The sequence below is a fragment of the Canis lupus genome, chromosome 4 (assembly GCF_048164855.1).
Source record: "Canis lupus baileyi chromosome 4, mCanLup2.hap1, whole genome shotgun sequence".
Taxonomy (NCBI): domain Eukaryota; kingdom Metazoa; phylum Chordata; class Mammalia; order Carnivora; family Canidae; genus Canis; species Canis lupus.
In genome coordinates this window covers 21,603,263-21,618,725 of record NC_132841.1, presented here as the reverse complement: position 1 = coordinate 21,618,725, position 15,463 = coordinate 21,603,263, and the positions used below count along the sequence as shown (strand labels likewise).

At 54.3% G+C, this 15,463-nt stretch overlaps 1 long non-coding RNA gene across 1 annotated transcript; it reads left to right on the top strand.

The window, feature by feature from the left end:
- Positions 1-3,135: 3,135 nt before the first annotated feature.
- Positions 3,136-8,911, top strand: LOC140631511 (uncharacterized). Its single transcript, XR_012029054.1, has 3 exons — positions 3,136-3,783; positions 4,837-4,986; positions 8,559-8,911. It is a non-coding gene; the product is annotated as an uncharacterized lncRNA (long non-coding RNA).
- Positions 8,912-15,463: the final 6,552 nt, after the last annotated feature.

Sequence of the window (15,463 nt, the reverse complement as noted above, 5' to 3'; positions counted from 1 at the left end):
TAAATGGGAGAACAGTTAGAGCTGTCCCTGAGGATCCCGTGAGACAGCGTATGTGGGCCACACGGAGCGGGGGCTGGCATACGGCAAACGCCACATAAATGCTAGCTGTTAGGGTTGTTGGAGAAGAGCACTGGCTGGAGGTGTGTGGAGCTGGCCTCGGTTTCTCCCTTCGGAGACTTTGCCAGCGGATGTGGTTTCTCTCCTTCCAGACTTCCTGCTCTTCCTGTAAAACCCAAGGCAGAACCAGGAGCGGGTCCAAGGTGCTCACTGGAAGACAAGGCCGTCTGCGGCAAGGCTGCTCGGACAAACCCAGGCAGCACCGGAATAAGTCGCCCCCTCTGTCCCTTATCCCTGAGGACATCCCGGAGACGGTGGCGCAGAGAGCCCAGGTCGGGCCCAGGGAGGGAGTCCTTGGGGAATGCGGGGTAATGGCTCTCATGGGTACATGACTGGTCCCCGTCTCTTCACTCTGCTTGATTTTGCCTCCACGGCACTAAACTGTGAGCTCCCACGGCAGGGATTGTTTGGGTTTTGCTCATGAATGTGCCTCCCGTGCCTTGCAGAGTGCTGAGCAATTAGTGGGTTCTTAATTCCTATTTGTGCATAAATGAACCTGAGGGCGGATGCCCTGAGCCTGGGAGCTCAGCCTCCTTTCCCAGGTCCCCACAAAGACAGCTCAGGCACCAAGCATCCTCCTTAACCCAGAGCTTTTAGCACCGAGCCAATGCCGCCTTCTGTCACTTCTACATTGCCTGGTCCTGATGCCACCACGGAGTGGGGTAAGAGGTAGGGCAGCCACCTTCTCCACATCCCCGGGAAGGGAGACGCACACAGTGGGTCTGCCCCAAAGAGGGACAGAGGGACAGATTACCTACTGCTCCTGTGGACCAACCACCTATACTCATCCTACCTCATCTGCACCCAGGAGGGACTTCTCTTGGGTCTCAGTACCAGGAAAAGCTGTGTTCCACTCAAGTGGCAGGGGTGCTCCTACCCTACCGCAGCCTGACTTGAACAACTCTGCTTTCCTTTTTGCTCCGACCACCAAGAAGCTCGGAGCCAAGTCAGTGGCTCGTCTTGCATGGAATGTTGTAATGTCATCAGCTCTGGATCCCTCTGCTTTCCTGCCTCTGCTCTCCACTCTCCTCCACTGTTTCCATATCTAGTTTGTAAATCACCCCACAATGTATTTTAAAATAAGGTGGGTAAAAATAGATGAAATAATAAATTAATGAAAACGCACAGAATCATAATTTCCTCCTTAAAATTAAAGGCTTATCAGAATCTTTTAAATCTAGGATTTAAATGGATTAATATATTCTAACCGGAAATGTGTTCTAACACACATTTGTGTGTTTATGTATATAAATGCAGAGATATACACTCATATATGCATATAATTACATATTTATATATTTCTCACAACTCTTGGAAAAGACAGACGCTAGGGGCACCTGGTGGCTAGTTGGTTAAGCATCTGCCTTTGACTCAGATTGTGATCCCAGAGGGATCCAGCCCCACATCGGGCTCCCTGCTCGGTTGAAAGTCTGCTTCTCCCTCTCCCTCTGCTTCTGCCCCTGCTCATGCTCACTTTCTCTCTCTCAAATAAAGAGCATCTTAAAAAAAAAAAACAACAACAGGCAGACAGTATTACTATCCCCATTTTACAGATGAGGCAACCGAGGTATAGAGAGGCAAAGCAACCTGCCCAAGCTGACACAGCTAGAAGTGGCAGGGCCGGGATTCGGACCCAGGCAGCCTGGCTCCACAGCCCGAGCTTGGAGTCACTATGCTACACTGCCTCCACGCAGACACAACAGTGCCTAACACACAGCGAGTGCGAGCTAGGATTTCAGTAAGGATCACCTTCAGCCACAGTGGCAGCTGGACATCACGTTTTCCCTTGTATTCCTCCGGAGAAAGATGCTTCCCCACCTCCCTCCGCCATCTGTTTCAGCCTTACATTTCCCATTAAGTTTTCTCTGGGGACGCCTGAGTGGCTCAGTGGTTGAGCACCTGCTTTTGGCTCAGGGTGTGATCCCGGATTCCTGGGTTCGAGTCCCACATCGGGCTCCTTGCATGGAGCCTGCTTTTCCTTCTGCCTGTGTTTCTGCCTTTCTCTCTGTGTGTCTCAAATAAATAAATAAAATCTTTTTTTTTTTTTTTTAAAGAAGTTCTCTCTGAAATCTAAGGCAGACATGGGCCGCAGGTGCCACCGCCAATGCACAGACTCCAATGGGTTGGTAGCCGCTGAGTAAAGCATTATGGCAAGAAGCCTCCTGATTGATTAGCAATGTCTGCCACGGGTGCAGTATGTGGGGCAGTGGTGATTCCTGCTGCTACTTAAATCCATCCTCCTGGGCAGTGGCCATCCTGTATCCATGGGAACCTGGGTCTTCCAACTGGACTACAGAGCTACCCCAGGAGGGTTTCCTAAGAGACACTCAGGGGTGGGGACAGGCCCTGCCACCAGCTGCCATCTCTCTATCCCTGGCCTCCCTCCGCAGCATTGTTCCTTTGCAGGAAGCTGATAGAACGGGGCTAGGAGGTGACTCCCACCCCAGCCAGCTTCCCCTTTCCTCCCTGTGGTTTCAACCAGGGTAAGGTGAGAGTGCAGGACACACACGGAGGCTGTGTCGGGGAGCCACCTGGGCTCTCCGCCTTACGCTGGGCTCAGGTGGTAGCCAGGTGGGCAGAGACACCGAGGGAGACCCATATCCATCCCCCTCACTCGCTCCTGCACTGCACAGCCCCCAGAGGCAGCAGCACCTTCTCTGGCTGGGAACCCCCTGGGGGTGAGGCTCTCAGAAGGCTACATTCCGGGGGTGGGGGGCAGGCCCTGGTCAGGCCGACCCGGGGCAGGTTGGCCCAGCAGCCTGGCCGTGGGGGGGCCGGGCGTATGGGGGAGATCCCAGGCGTGGGAGGAAGTGAGGAGGGCTCTTTTTGGCTTTGTCAGGAAAGAAGGGGAAAAGCAGCCCATTTCCAGCAGGTGGTCTGTTGAAATCTCTCCTATGGCGGAGTTTATTTTGGAAGATTGATGACAGGAATTGAGATCTGACATCTAAAACATGCCACGATAAATCATCCCCCTGCTTTCAGGGACTGACACGATTTTCCTCTCCCTGTAACCGGGCGGCCAGAGAGCTGGGCTGGGCCGGCTGCACGGCCTCAGTGAGCCTCTCAGGACCAGACCGAGTGGTAAGTACTGATCTGACGGCAAACTGGGCCGGCTGCTCTCGAAGGATAGGCCAAGAGGGGACCCGCCGTGCGATGGCAGCTCTGAGCAAGGCTTGGGATAGCGCTGCTGCTGTCAGGAACCCTGGCAAGATCTGCTGTGAGCGCTCCGCCCTTCCCACTCCCATCCCCAGCCCTCCTGGCAACCTCTGGGGCCTTTTGTTGGGGTATCAAATGCTGTCCTCAAAGAAGACGAGCTCCTATTCTCTGGATCCATTACTTCGGGGAGACAGTCTCCGTGGGCTCTTCTCAGGTTCTCTGGAAGTGACTGGGCTCCCGCGCCCCGCCCTGGGCCGGGGAAGGAGCCTGACCTGCTCTAATCTGTGCTGTCTCCCGCTGTCTAGCCCACTGAAACCGATCCCTCACATCAAAATACCCCCCCCCCCCACTACCACCACCAGCCACGACCACCGGCCTCAAGTAGGTTGGCTGGAATGGAGCTGCGCACACAGCCGTGTGGACAGCACGGCCTTGGGAGCAGCCCTCACTCAGAGCAGCGCACTGGCCGACCTGTTTACTGAAAGGCCAGGAGACCTTTCGGGACCAGAAGTGAGTAGAGATGATCTCTTTCTTCTTTCTAATACCTGGAGCTTCTGTGAGTCCAGTTGCTTCCTCTGGGGACACAGGAGCTGCCTGACAATGGGGCAAGCCAGCCTTTCAGATTGAAATTGGGACCTGCTGTGCCCCGGGGGCAGTCATTAGTCATTGTCTTGTCCCCTTCCAAGAGAGGAGAGGCACAGAGGTGGTTGGAAAGCAAAATGGAAGTCTCCTCCCCTGTGTCAACATCCTGGAGGGACCCCGCAGAACTTCTGCAGAGAGTACAGGGGCTCCCCCGGAAGACCCCACCCGGGGCCCGGTTACCAGCAGGGAGCAAGGCCTTTCAGAGGTGTGAGCCTGGGCTGCGGCCGGAGTTACTTACAGGAGGTCCTGAAAGAGACAGAGAAAATGCCAGGGTCAGTGTCACCGCGGGGAGGACACGCAGAGCTGCCTTAGAAACTGAGTCCAAGAATTCCTCGGCTGAGGGGTTTCCATCTGGTCTTCGAAGTTTGTATTTTCCTGGCCCACTTTCCCCAATATAATCTCTTCCCCTTTATTTCATCTCCATATTTCCATTATTGGATGAGAAATCCAGAGGTCTGGGCCCCAGGCGGAGCCCGGCTAGGGCCCTAACTGCCCGAGGATGGTCCCTTCTCACTTCCCGCCCCAGGAGATGGGCTCCTTGGGGGGCCCCGCCCCGACTTAGGGACACGGTGGTGGTTGCTTTCCAGAGCGCAGGTGTCCCGAGCACCAAGGCCACCTTGCAAAATGTCAACCGTGTGATAGAACCTCAAGAGAGGGCGGTTATTAGCTCACTCGTCCCCTCCAGGCTTCCAACCCCGGCCAGCAGCAGGGGCGACCGGACACTCCTCACCAGGCTCCCCCCATGTCTCTGGCCTGTCCTGATTTCTGTTGAGCGGTGAGTCAGGCGTTTCTACCCCCTGGGTCTGCTGCCCACTCACTCCTTCCTCCTCCTCCCTGCCCTCCTGTGCCCAGGGGTTCCCCGCTCCCTGGGCGCTTCTCTCCTTCTCCTCTCTTATTTCTGTCCACCTTGCCCCCCTCTAGGTCTCAGCAACGCCCAATCTCATTGCCCACGACAGCCAAGAATCACAGATTCAAATGCTCCGTGAAGGCGGCAGGACGATGGGTGCAGAGGGAAGGTGCCGAAGGAGCAGAGGCTGCAGGAGAGTGAACTGAAAGCATTTCTGCCCCCACGTGAGTCATGAAACCCCCAGGGCCCGTGGGATTCCCAGCTGGGCCTGGTGCGTCTGCCGGGCCCCCGGTGACCTGGCCACGTTAACACAGCTGCTACTCCTGTTGCTTCTTTCATGCTCGGCCAAGAAAGACTCCTTATGTTCCCCTGACTCCTCGCGTTCCCCAGGCCGCCTTCCTTCTCTCTGCCTTCACCTGCCTGCTTCTCCGTCCGGCCAAGAGGAAACAGCCCCTTTCATGCTGGCCCCTGTCAAGCCATCAGTGTTAAGGGGGAACAAAATGTTTTAAATTAAGAAAATAATAAGTCAAGAGGAGTAGTGACTGGGTAGGGAGGCCCGAGGCAGCCTGGCACAGTTGCAGAACAGCGAGAGGGAGGGAGCTTGACAGAGGAGGGGAGCATCTGGGACCTATTAGGTGGAGGGGCAGGGGAATGTCACCCAGAATCTGAAAATATCCCCTGAGTGCAGCTTGCCAGAGGGGCCAGCCCAGCTGGAAAGTCCATACCTCCCGCCTCGGGGAAGCGTCCTCATGAGAAACAGGCTGGTGACAAAGTTCAGTACACGACAAGTTTGGGACGGTTGAGCCACATGGAGGACAGATGCCCTGCACCCTCCGGGCCTGCCAGAGCCGATGGCTCTGGAGGAACCTCTGGTGACATGGCCTTGCTTCGGCGATGGCCTGGCCTGCTGTTAGCTGTCCCCGCTGCCTGGGTGAGCTGGATGGGGCTGGGCAGCTGACACCAGACTGGCGCTTAGCCGGCTCCCAGGAGAGCCGTTTGTTGGGTCCACCCCAGAGTGAAAAAATTCTACCGAAGATGTCAAGGGTTTCCACATGATCATCACCACCATTGTCACTGCACACACCTCCGTGGTCCTTACCAGGTGCTGGGCATCGTTCTAAGTGTTTCTCATTATGGAGAAGGTTCTATTATCCCCATTTTGCAGATGAAGACTCTGGGGCACAGCAAACCTGGGCTACCGTCCCCAGGCCCTCGCTACGATGCCTCCCTCCATGCCTACCCCCAAACTGCCCACAGATCTGCTCCCTTGCCTGCATGCCCAGCTTTTCAGCCTCTGGCTCCTCTCTCTAGATCCTCCCTTCCCTCTGTCTCTCTCTGTTATGGGCTCCTTTTTCTTATGCAAGGGAATCTGGCTGTGTCAATCTCTTCCAGCCACCACTTCCCCACCCAGACTTGAGGAATGAGGAGAGCCCCGGTTTGTTACTTGATTCTGTAACTTAGGAAGGGAAAGAAGGCTAGAGGAATTATTTAAAAAAAAAAAAAAAAAGACTTTCTGTCATAAACACGTTTCCCCATCACTGATGATCCTCAAGCGTTCCCCTGGAAAATCCTCAGGCCCTAACTGCTGCCCTACCCCTGTCAGCACTGGACTCCTTTACCCACAACGCTGGATTCAAGGCCCAGCAGCTCAGAGGTGGCTTGGAGCTCATGGCTTTGTGAAACCCAGCAGTGCCTTGATGTTGCAGACGGGTCTCCCATGTGGTCACTTGGCCATCCTCAGTACCACGACCGCTGACCAGCCTGTCCCACGGCCAGGCACCGAAGGATAGGGTCACCCCAATGCAGCACCAAGTCCTCATTGTACAGAGGGGAAAACAGAGGCCCAGGGAGGGTAGTGACCATGTTGTCGTGGTGTGGGTGGGTGACAGGGATGGGGTCAGAACCCAGGGCTACTGGGGCTTCCTAACCAACCCATGCCCATGCTGCCACAGCCCGAAGGAGGAAAGAGGAGAAAGCCACCTGACTCCACCCTTGGCCTGCCCAGCAGTGCCCTGGGGCGAGCAGAGCAGGGTGTAGCAGCATCCACAGCAGAGGTTCTGCTTGAGACCCTCCTCCCTCTGTCTGTCAACTGTCATCTCAGTGAGGACGCTGCTGTCTTCTCCAGGGTTTGGCTGACCTCCAGGGAAGCAGCGATGTTCCTCCTGAATGGACATGGAGGAATGGACTTCTAGGAAGGATCTTGGGGTAGCATTCTGGATCATACTTTTCTTCAACCATTCTTTTTATTCATTCATTCATTCATTCATTCATTCAACATACACCTGACGATCGCCTGCCGTGTGTCATTCGCGGTGCCAGGCTGTGGCTATACAGAGAAGCGTAAGGCGCAGTCGTTGCCCTTCGAGAAAGGAAGACTTCATTATTTAAGCACCTAATACCTACCCGGCCCCAGGCTAAGCTCTAGTGACACAGAGATGAATAACTCATTTCCTCCCCTTGAGAAATCAACAGTTTTGCTCTGTTAGAAAGCTGGAGAATTTCCAGAGAAGGGAATGAACTGAACAAAAGGATTTAGGGAGAAAGGCTTGCGCAGGAGGATGCACCCATTCAATCAACAGCATTTACTGAGCGCCTACTATGTGGCAGGCATCCCACTGAGGACGGTCATTAAAGTAGCACATTTAACCCTAGCAACAACTCTCTGAGGTCACCACCCTCATCCTCACATCAAACACGAGGAACCTGAGGTGTAGAGATTAAGCAACCAGCCTAAGGTGGTCTCCTTATCTTAAGTGGTTGAGTCTGGGTTTTATGTGTGTAGGTTTTGTTTTTTGTTAGGCTGAATTTCCATATAGCAGAGCCTGGATTTGAACCAGGTCTCTCTTACCCAGAAGCCTGTGCTGTTGAGTTAGAAGTCACGAAAGTCATAAGGGGTGGGAGGGGAGGCTTGGCCCTGAGCCTCACACCTTTCTGATGCGGGCAGGTAAGCCTCCTGCCCCACTCTGGGGGTTTGGCCCTGCCTAGACCCTGGATCCAGTCCTGGTCCTGGAGGGGGAAGCAAAGAGCCATAGGGTTTAATGTCATATGAGCTGCGATCTGACCCTGCTTGACCGCTGGGCTCCCAGCAGCTGGGGTCCTAGCCTCGACCCATGCCTCCTGGTGCCTGCTGCCAGCCGCCTGCAGCTGACCACCTGCCACTTGGCTCTGCCACGTGCCGACCCACCCATTCTGCTGGGACAAATGCTTTGCCTCCGGCTCTCCTTGGAGCTGGGGTGACGGACAGTGCTGGTCATGCTGTGCCTGCTGGAGCACGGTTTCTCAAGCGAGGGCAATTTTGCACCCCAGGGGATAGTTAGTTGGCAATATCTGGAGACCTTTTGATTGTTATGACTGGGAGGCTGCTTCTGGTCTCCAGTAGGTAGAGGCCAGGGTTGCTGCTAAATGTCCTGTGATGCACAGGCTACCACTTCCTACAACAAAGAATGGGGTGGTCCCAAATGTCAACTCTACTGGGGGTGACAAGCCCTGCCCTAGACTAATGGGACCAGTCCTGTCTTGGGGCTCCCCGTGCACCTACAGTCCTGCCTGTGCCCTTGAGTTGAGGCCCCAGCCTTCGCTCAACCCTGTGGTTTGCCAACATTGGGGATCCCATTCCTCTATAGGTTGGCCTGTCCTACCTCCATTCAAGACCCTGTTAGGACAAATAATAATTCATGTAGTGAGTATCTAGTCTGCCTGGCACTATGCAAAGAACCGTAATGTATTTTATGTCACTCAGTCCACCCGAAAGCCCGGTGAAGTAGTTACTATCATTATTGTTATTCCCATTCTACAGATGAAAAGGCATGGCCCAGGAAGAGTTTAAGACATATGCTCATGGTCGGGAGCTCATGCATGCCTGAGCTGGCACTTGAACCCAGATCTGCCTTGACGCCACCATGGCGTGGACACAGCGTGGCACAGCCTTCCAGGACTGTGGGGGTCCCTGAAGCTTGAAGAAGTTACGTGCATGAGAAATAAATGGAGCCCCCTCTCTCCTAAGGAGCGGTGAAGGAGAAAAACACGAGTAGCTTAAAAAATGCTCAGGGCGTGATCCTGGAGACCCAGGATCGAGTCCCACATTGGGCTCCCTGCATGGAACCTGCTTCTCCCTCTGCCTGTGTCTCTGCCTCTCTCTCTTTCTCTCTGTGTGTCTCTCACGAATAAATAAATGAAATCTTTAAAAAAAAAAAAAAACATCGTGAGAAATTCATCAGTGACAGGCATGATGGCCTTTTAAGGGAAACTAAATGAGCTCCCAGGCAGCCTCTGTCCTTTGAGGTTGACATCAAAGAGAACAACAAGCCCTTCTCCCTTACACCCCGAGGCAGGAACACTTGCTCTGAAGGGAGGGCCAGGGCAGATTTCTGGGCAGACCCCCTGGATGTGGTGCTCTGGGAGCCCACCTGACAAATCAAGCTTTCTGACCTCATTGAGCTTCACCACAACCCAACTCCCATTTTATAGATGAGGACACTGAGGCTCAGAAGGGACACACTTGCCTATGGTCCATGGCTGGTACGTGATTCCGATTCCTAGTTCAGTGCTCTTCCCAGAGCAGCCTCCCATTGGCAGAGATTTGAGGGGAGGATGGGGGCTTTACATTTCTGAGAAAAAAATACACAACTACTCAGAGAGTGGTGTGCTGAAGCCAGCTTGTCCATAGCCTCGCGAGAGTCGATTGTACGCATCTCTTTCCAGCTCTGTGTTCAGTGACTTCACATTGGCAGCTGGAAATTAGCCATTATGGGAGTATTCGCACCACAGAAATTGGCAAAAGCTACAAAGTCACCCCACCCCCACCCCAGGAGCCATGTGTTAATCATTTCCCAGCACGGTGCAGCTTAGATCTGTCCCATGATGATGTCTCTTGGCCACGAGACATCCACAGACCTTTCCAGTTTGGGCTGGTGGAGAGTAACAGGTCCTGAGAGGAGTGGGCAGCAGTTAAAATCACACACACCACATGCTCTCCTTCTGCACTCACTGCAGACATTGCTAATCAATCACAGCTAGTCTTTCCCCAATGAGCCTTGACAAGGCTTCATAATTCTTTCCAACACAGCCACTATAAATCAGCAGGAACTGGCATGTGAGGTGGAACCTATTAGTCATCTTAGAACTAGAGCCACCCGGGGGCTGAGACACGGGGAAACAAGTGGGAGAAGCACGAGGGTCCTTTTCTGACTTATCAGGAGGGCTGGGTCTAGCCTTGGGGCACAGCAGAGACGGAGGGGGGGAGGCTGGGTACCCAGGACCCCCCAGATACACCACCTCACACCAGGGGTAGAGATTAACATTCACGGCAGGCCTCTCCCCCATCCCCATCCAGCTGTCTAGAATGGCAGAGGGCATGGGAGGCGTAAGCAGGGAAGGGAGCAGCTATCAAGATGCCCCTTCAGTTCCCTTCTTGCTCTGGCCACAGGAGGTCCTTAGGGGACCTATCGCTGCCCCATCTGGGGTCATCAGAACAACTCAAGTGGCCACCTTCCTGCAAACACCATGGAAGTGGCCTTTGTCCCTGGGGGGGTGGGGGTGGGGCTGGGGCCAGTTCCAGTGGGTTCTGGAGCACTCTGCCCCTGGCAAACCCTTCCCTTCAATCTGGAGATAATCCCCTTTTGTGTCCTTGCTTTCCATCTTCCTGGGGAGTTCCCGGGGATAGGCAGAGGGTGGTGGGACAAGGGGAGGCTCGACACCTTGCCTGGTGTTTATGGATACAGAGGGCATGCCGGGGTAGCAGATTCTCCTCGGCTGCCTCCCCAGCACCTGGTTCTCCTCGCATCCTTCCTAATGTGACCCCGATTCTATTCAGGTCTCCACTGTGCTCCACGTGGCCCCATATCTGCAGGGAAGCCCCCCACCCCCCACACCGAGCTAGGAAGGGGTGAGGGTGAAGTGCCCAGGGCCGGGATGCTGGTGGAGATGGCCCTGGTGGGGTCAGCTTGAGCAGGCCCGGGGGAAAGCCTGCAGCTGAGGACACCAAGGGACGGGGGATCTGTTCCCCAGGGAATGACCGCAGCTCTCTCCACCACACCCTGTCCCCGGGGAAGCAGCCCTGAGGCCCCGGGAAGCCACTGGGAGGCTGCAGGAGGCCACAGGCAGGGAGGAGAAAGAGCCTGGGGACCTGGCCGTGGGGGCCCTACCCAGGGGACAGAGGGCCAGGCCCAGGCCCCGCAGGATGGACAACAGTTCAGACCAGAGGTGGCCACCCGCCACCCCCGTGTCCCCTCAGCTGCAGCCCCGGGAGCCCGGGGGAACAGGGGGCCTGGAAGGCTGAGTAGCAGGCAGGCAGCGGCTGAGTCAGCTGGCCGCCCTCGGCGGAGGCAGGGGCTTGAGGGCGGCCCCGAGCGCAGCACTAGGAGGGGGAGGAGTGTGTCCTGGCATCCTTAGCTGCGTCCCCAGCATGCTCACTGTGCACATGTTTCTTATTGCGAACATCTGCTCGATGCCAGCCATGTGGCCAGCTGTGCTGGATGGGGTGAAAATCAGGCACCGTGGCTGTTCTTGAGGGGCTGCTTCTCCAGCTCAGGGGATGCCTCCCCACCCCCAAGTGACCCCCCGACACTCTGTCCCTGGGCTTGAGCTTCCAACCAGCTTCTCCCTCCAGCAAAGCTCAGCTGCTAGTCACCCTACCTACTGCCTCCCACAGTCCTCCCAGACACCCCAGTCAGCCCGGGGCCCGCACCCTGATCCCCGGGGTTCAGCCCCAGACCCTGAGCGCTATCTGGGCCAGGTTTGCTGTGGGTCTCGCAGTGAAGCTGTCCCTTCCCCCTCACGGCCTTCAAGCTCCCACCTGGGGTGCTATGGGGCTGGATCCTGCCTTTTCAAGGCTCTTGTTTTATATTTCTTCATTTGACCCACCAAAAAAATCCCCAATAGGTGGGAGCAGGTAAAAGCAGCCCCACTATGGGTGGCGAAATAGGCTAGAGGCAGGGGACGTGTTGCCCACAGCCTCTTGGGGCTGCCCAGCCAGCGAAACTCTCCCCTGGTCCCCGCTGCAGACCCGTGTTGAGACAGCACCGCAGGGGCAGGGGGTCCCCATGAGACCCTCCACTGCCACTCCCAGCCCCCAGCCAGGCTTCACTTTCTTCCGCAGGCTGTCACATCGGTCCCTGCAGGAGGATAAGCCTCCGAGACACCAACGTCTGACCCTGTCCTTCCTGACACCGGATCTTGCCGCCTTGCCGCCGTATCCGATGTTCCCGTGGAAGGCCCTGCCTGGGGCAGCTCACACGTCACCTCTCTGCTGGCAGGGCCCCACCGGGCAAGCGCTAGAAGGAGAGGGGGTGGGGGCGGGCAGCCAGGGGTCGCGGCCCTGGGCAGACCCACACAGGACATTATCCCTCAGGCCCTAGGACAGGCCCTAGGCTTTGTCGCCTTATCTTTACAAACAGGCCTCTACCTCCAGGGGAAGGGCTTTTTATTTTCAAGTCACATTTATTGATGACCCAGGAGGGGCTGGCATCCTGAGTCTTCTGTTTCCGCATGGTTGTAAACACTAACAGGTACTGAGTACTCCCCAACCTCCAGCAAGGGCCAGGTGTGCTACACATCGTCTCGTCTACACTAGTCCTACAGGTCACACTACTATCATCCACACCCAACAGAGATGGGAACTGAGGCACACAGGCAAAGTTACAGGCCCACAGTCAGACGGGGGCACACAAGCATATCCTTAGCCCCAGAGCAAGGCAGTACCTCACCCAAGAGCCACACCACAATCCTGGCAGGCAGGTGCAGTCCTATTACTGTTCCATTTTACAGATGGGGCTCTTGAGGCCCAGAGAAGTCACATAATTTTTCCAAGGTCAAACAGCTGGTAAGGGACAGAGCTGGCATTCAAAATTAGCTACTCCCAAAAGCTTTTCTTTTTAACCTGTGCATTAATTGCTTCAACTGTGGAAGCCAGTAAGAGTCAACAAAGCTTAGATGGTGGGGCAAGGGGGTCAGACTGTAGAGAAAGAAAATCTGTGTATGTTTTTTTTGTCCCTTTGAGGACTGCGAGACCTCATCTATGGGCTCACTTCAGACTGCCTTCATCTCTTTCTTGCAGTGAGCGCCCCGAGAGCCCCCACTGAGGACTGGCTGCTAACCCCACACGGACAGGAGCGCATCTGAGCAGGAGCTCCAGCCAGCCACATGCATACGTGGTCTCATGGTTTCATTGAGAACCATTCATCCTTTCCTTTATGCAGAAGTAACGGAATAGAAATGTGACTTGACAACTTGGGACTTTTGCACATCACATGGGGCTCTGGCCCAGAACCATGGGTAAGAGCATCGGTTTGGGCGAGACAGCCACTGGTTCAAATCCCAATTTTGCTGCTTGCTGGCTGTGTGACCTTGAGCAAGTTGCTTAACTTCTCTGAGGTCCAGTGTCCTTTTCTGTAAAACAGGGTGACAAGAGTATCAACCTCATTGGGTTACAGGGAGCAGATGAGAGAATACTGGTAAAGGGTTTAGCACGGTTCCTGGCTTAGAGCGAGCGCTCAGCAGATGATAGGTCTGATGGTTATTCTGGTTCTGAATACGATGTCCTGTCCCAGAAGGACGTGCTACCTTCCTCTGTGTTCTTTTTTTTTTTTTTTAATAAATTTTTATTTATTTATGACAGTCACACAGAGAGAGACAGAGAGACAGGCAGAGGGAGAAGCAGGCTCCATGTACCGGGAGCCCGAAGTGGGATTCGATCCCAGGTCTCCAGGATCGCGCCCTGGGCCAAAGGCAGGTGCCAAACCGCTGCACCACCCAGGGATCCCCTTCCTCTGTGTTCTAACCAGAAGGACAACTGATACTCAGCTCTTTCCATGTGCCCAGCGTCGTTCTTTGTGATTTAGAGACACTACCTTATTCAACCCTTCCTAAGCCTTATCAGGTGGCACCTTTATCGCTTTCATTCTATAGATGAGTAAGTAGAGGCGCAGCGCGGTGCATCCCCTTGCTCAGGGCCACAGGCTGCAGGGTCCTGGCTGTTCATCTCTCTCCTGGACTGCCTCCCTGATGAGCCCCTGAATCCCTGGAAACCAGGGAGACCAAACAGGCAGGGGTCAGAGCAAGCTGAGATCAGTAGAGCAGGATGGGGCTGGGTGACCGTTTGACTAAAATAGTACAGATGACAGTCGCCAGCTTTGAACCAGTGGGACAAATTACGCATTTTCTCACTTCCTTGGGCCCCTGACACTTCCAAGTTGGGGTCAGAATCAGAAGTCCTGAGTGAGGAAGTCTGGGGGGCAGGTCTTGCTGGTGGAGATTACAGGCCCAATTTTGCAGATTTGGGCCAAGGGCCGCCAGCATTGTTCTCCGTGGCCCGTTTCCCAGAACAGCCTCGGGCTCAGGGCAGAGGGGCTGAGCTGCCTGAAGACCCATGCGGACAGTGGGCCGGGTGCTGGGGAGAGAGTCCCCATCAAGGCACCCCCTGTGTAGTCGGGGTGGAAAGCAATCAAGGACGGGGTGCCCATCAAGCTCTGCTGGCTCTACCTCCCCCCCCCTCGACCCTATTTCAATAAGGATCTGGAGTCTCACTTGAACTTGTCACCTTTGACAAGTTTGTCACCGTATCTCTAAGAAGCAGTGAGGTCCTCCCAAGTGACCTGGAGATAGCTCTCAAGGAGAGTTACTTCCCACCCCACCCCCACGCCTTTCCTCAGGTCCTTCCCAGGAAGTGAGCAGCTGAGGAAGTCAGCAGTTGAGCAAATGTTGCTCCCTTGCCACATCTAAAACTCACAACCAGTTCTCCAGCAAAGGCCGCAGCATAAACACGGCAGCTGCACACCACCTCTTCCAAGCAGTTGGCTTTGATTTACCATGGCTTTGATTTACTAAGGCCCCGTGGTCCCATGCTCAATTCTCTCCCAAGCCCTCCAAATATTCAGTTAGTTGTTGTTCTCATTTCTATGTACAGATGCCAATTCTGTTTTCCTTCCTTGCCTTTTCTGTTAGAATGTAAGATTTCTTATTTATTTATTTATTTATTTATTTATTTATTTATTTATTTATGATAGTCACAGAGAGAGAGAGAGGCAGAGACATAGGCAGAGGGAGAAGCAGGCTCCATGCACCAGGAACCCGATGTGGGATTCGATCCTGGGTCTCCAGGATCGCGCCCTGGGCCAAAGGCAGGCGCCAAACCGCTGCGCCATCCAGGGATCCCTAGAATGTAAGATTTCTGATGGGTGTACTCATTTATTTTTTAGTCCCAAGTCCAAGAAGAGCTGAGGGAGATTAGATGCTGCAAACCCCAGTGCCCGCAAGAAGCCAGATAAGTAATAAATAAATGAAACAGCCCAACTGTAGTGCCACAGGGCAGGATAGGAACTGTAGCAAAGTTCTAAGGGCTAACCTGTGTGCCTACAATGGAATTACCACTCATCAGCTCCAACCAAATACTGCCAGGGTGGGAAGGCGACTCACTATTGTCAGATCTTGAAAATATTCCAGAAAAATGGGATATTTTATGCAAAATTTTCTAGTTTCTAAATGTTGATATTAATTTAAGAAAATAGAGGGAGGAGGAGGCAAGATAGTGGAAGAGGAGGGGTCCTCGTTTTATCTGGTCCTACAAACTTAGATAACTTTCAAACCATGCTGAACATTTATGAATTATTTAAGAAATAGAAAAAAGCTACTCTGCAAGCGAAAAAGGAGGTGTATTTGGACCGCAAGTCGCCAATAATATGCAGTCCTCATAATATGACCTCATAA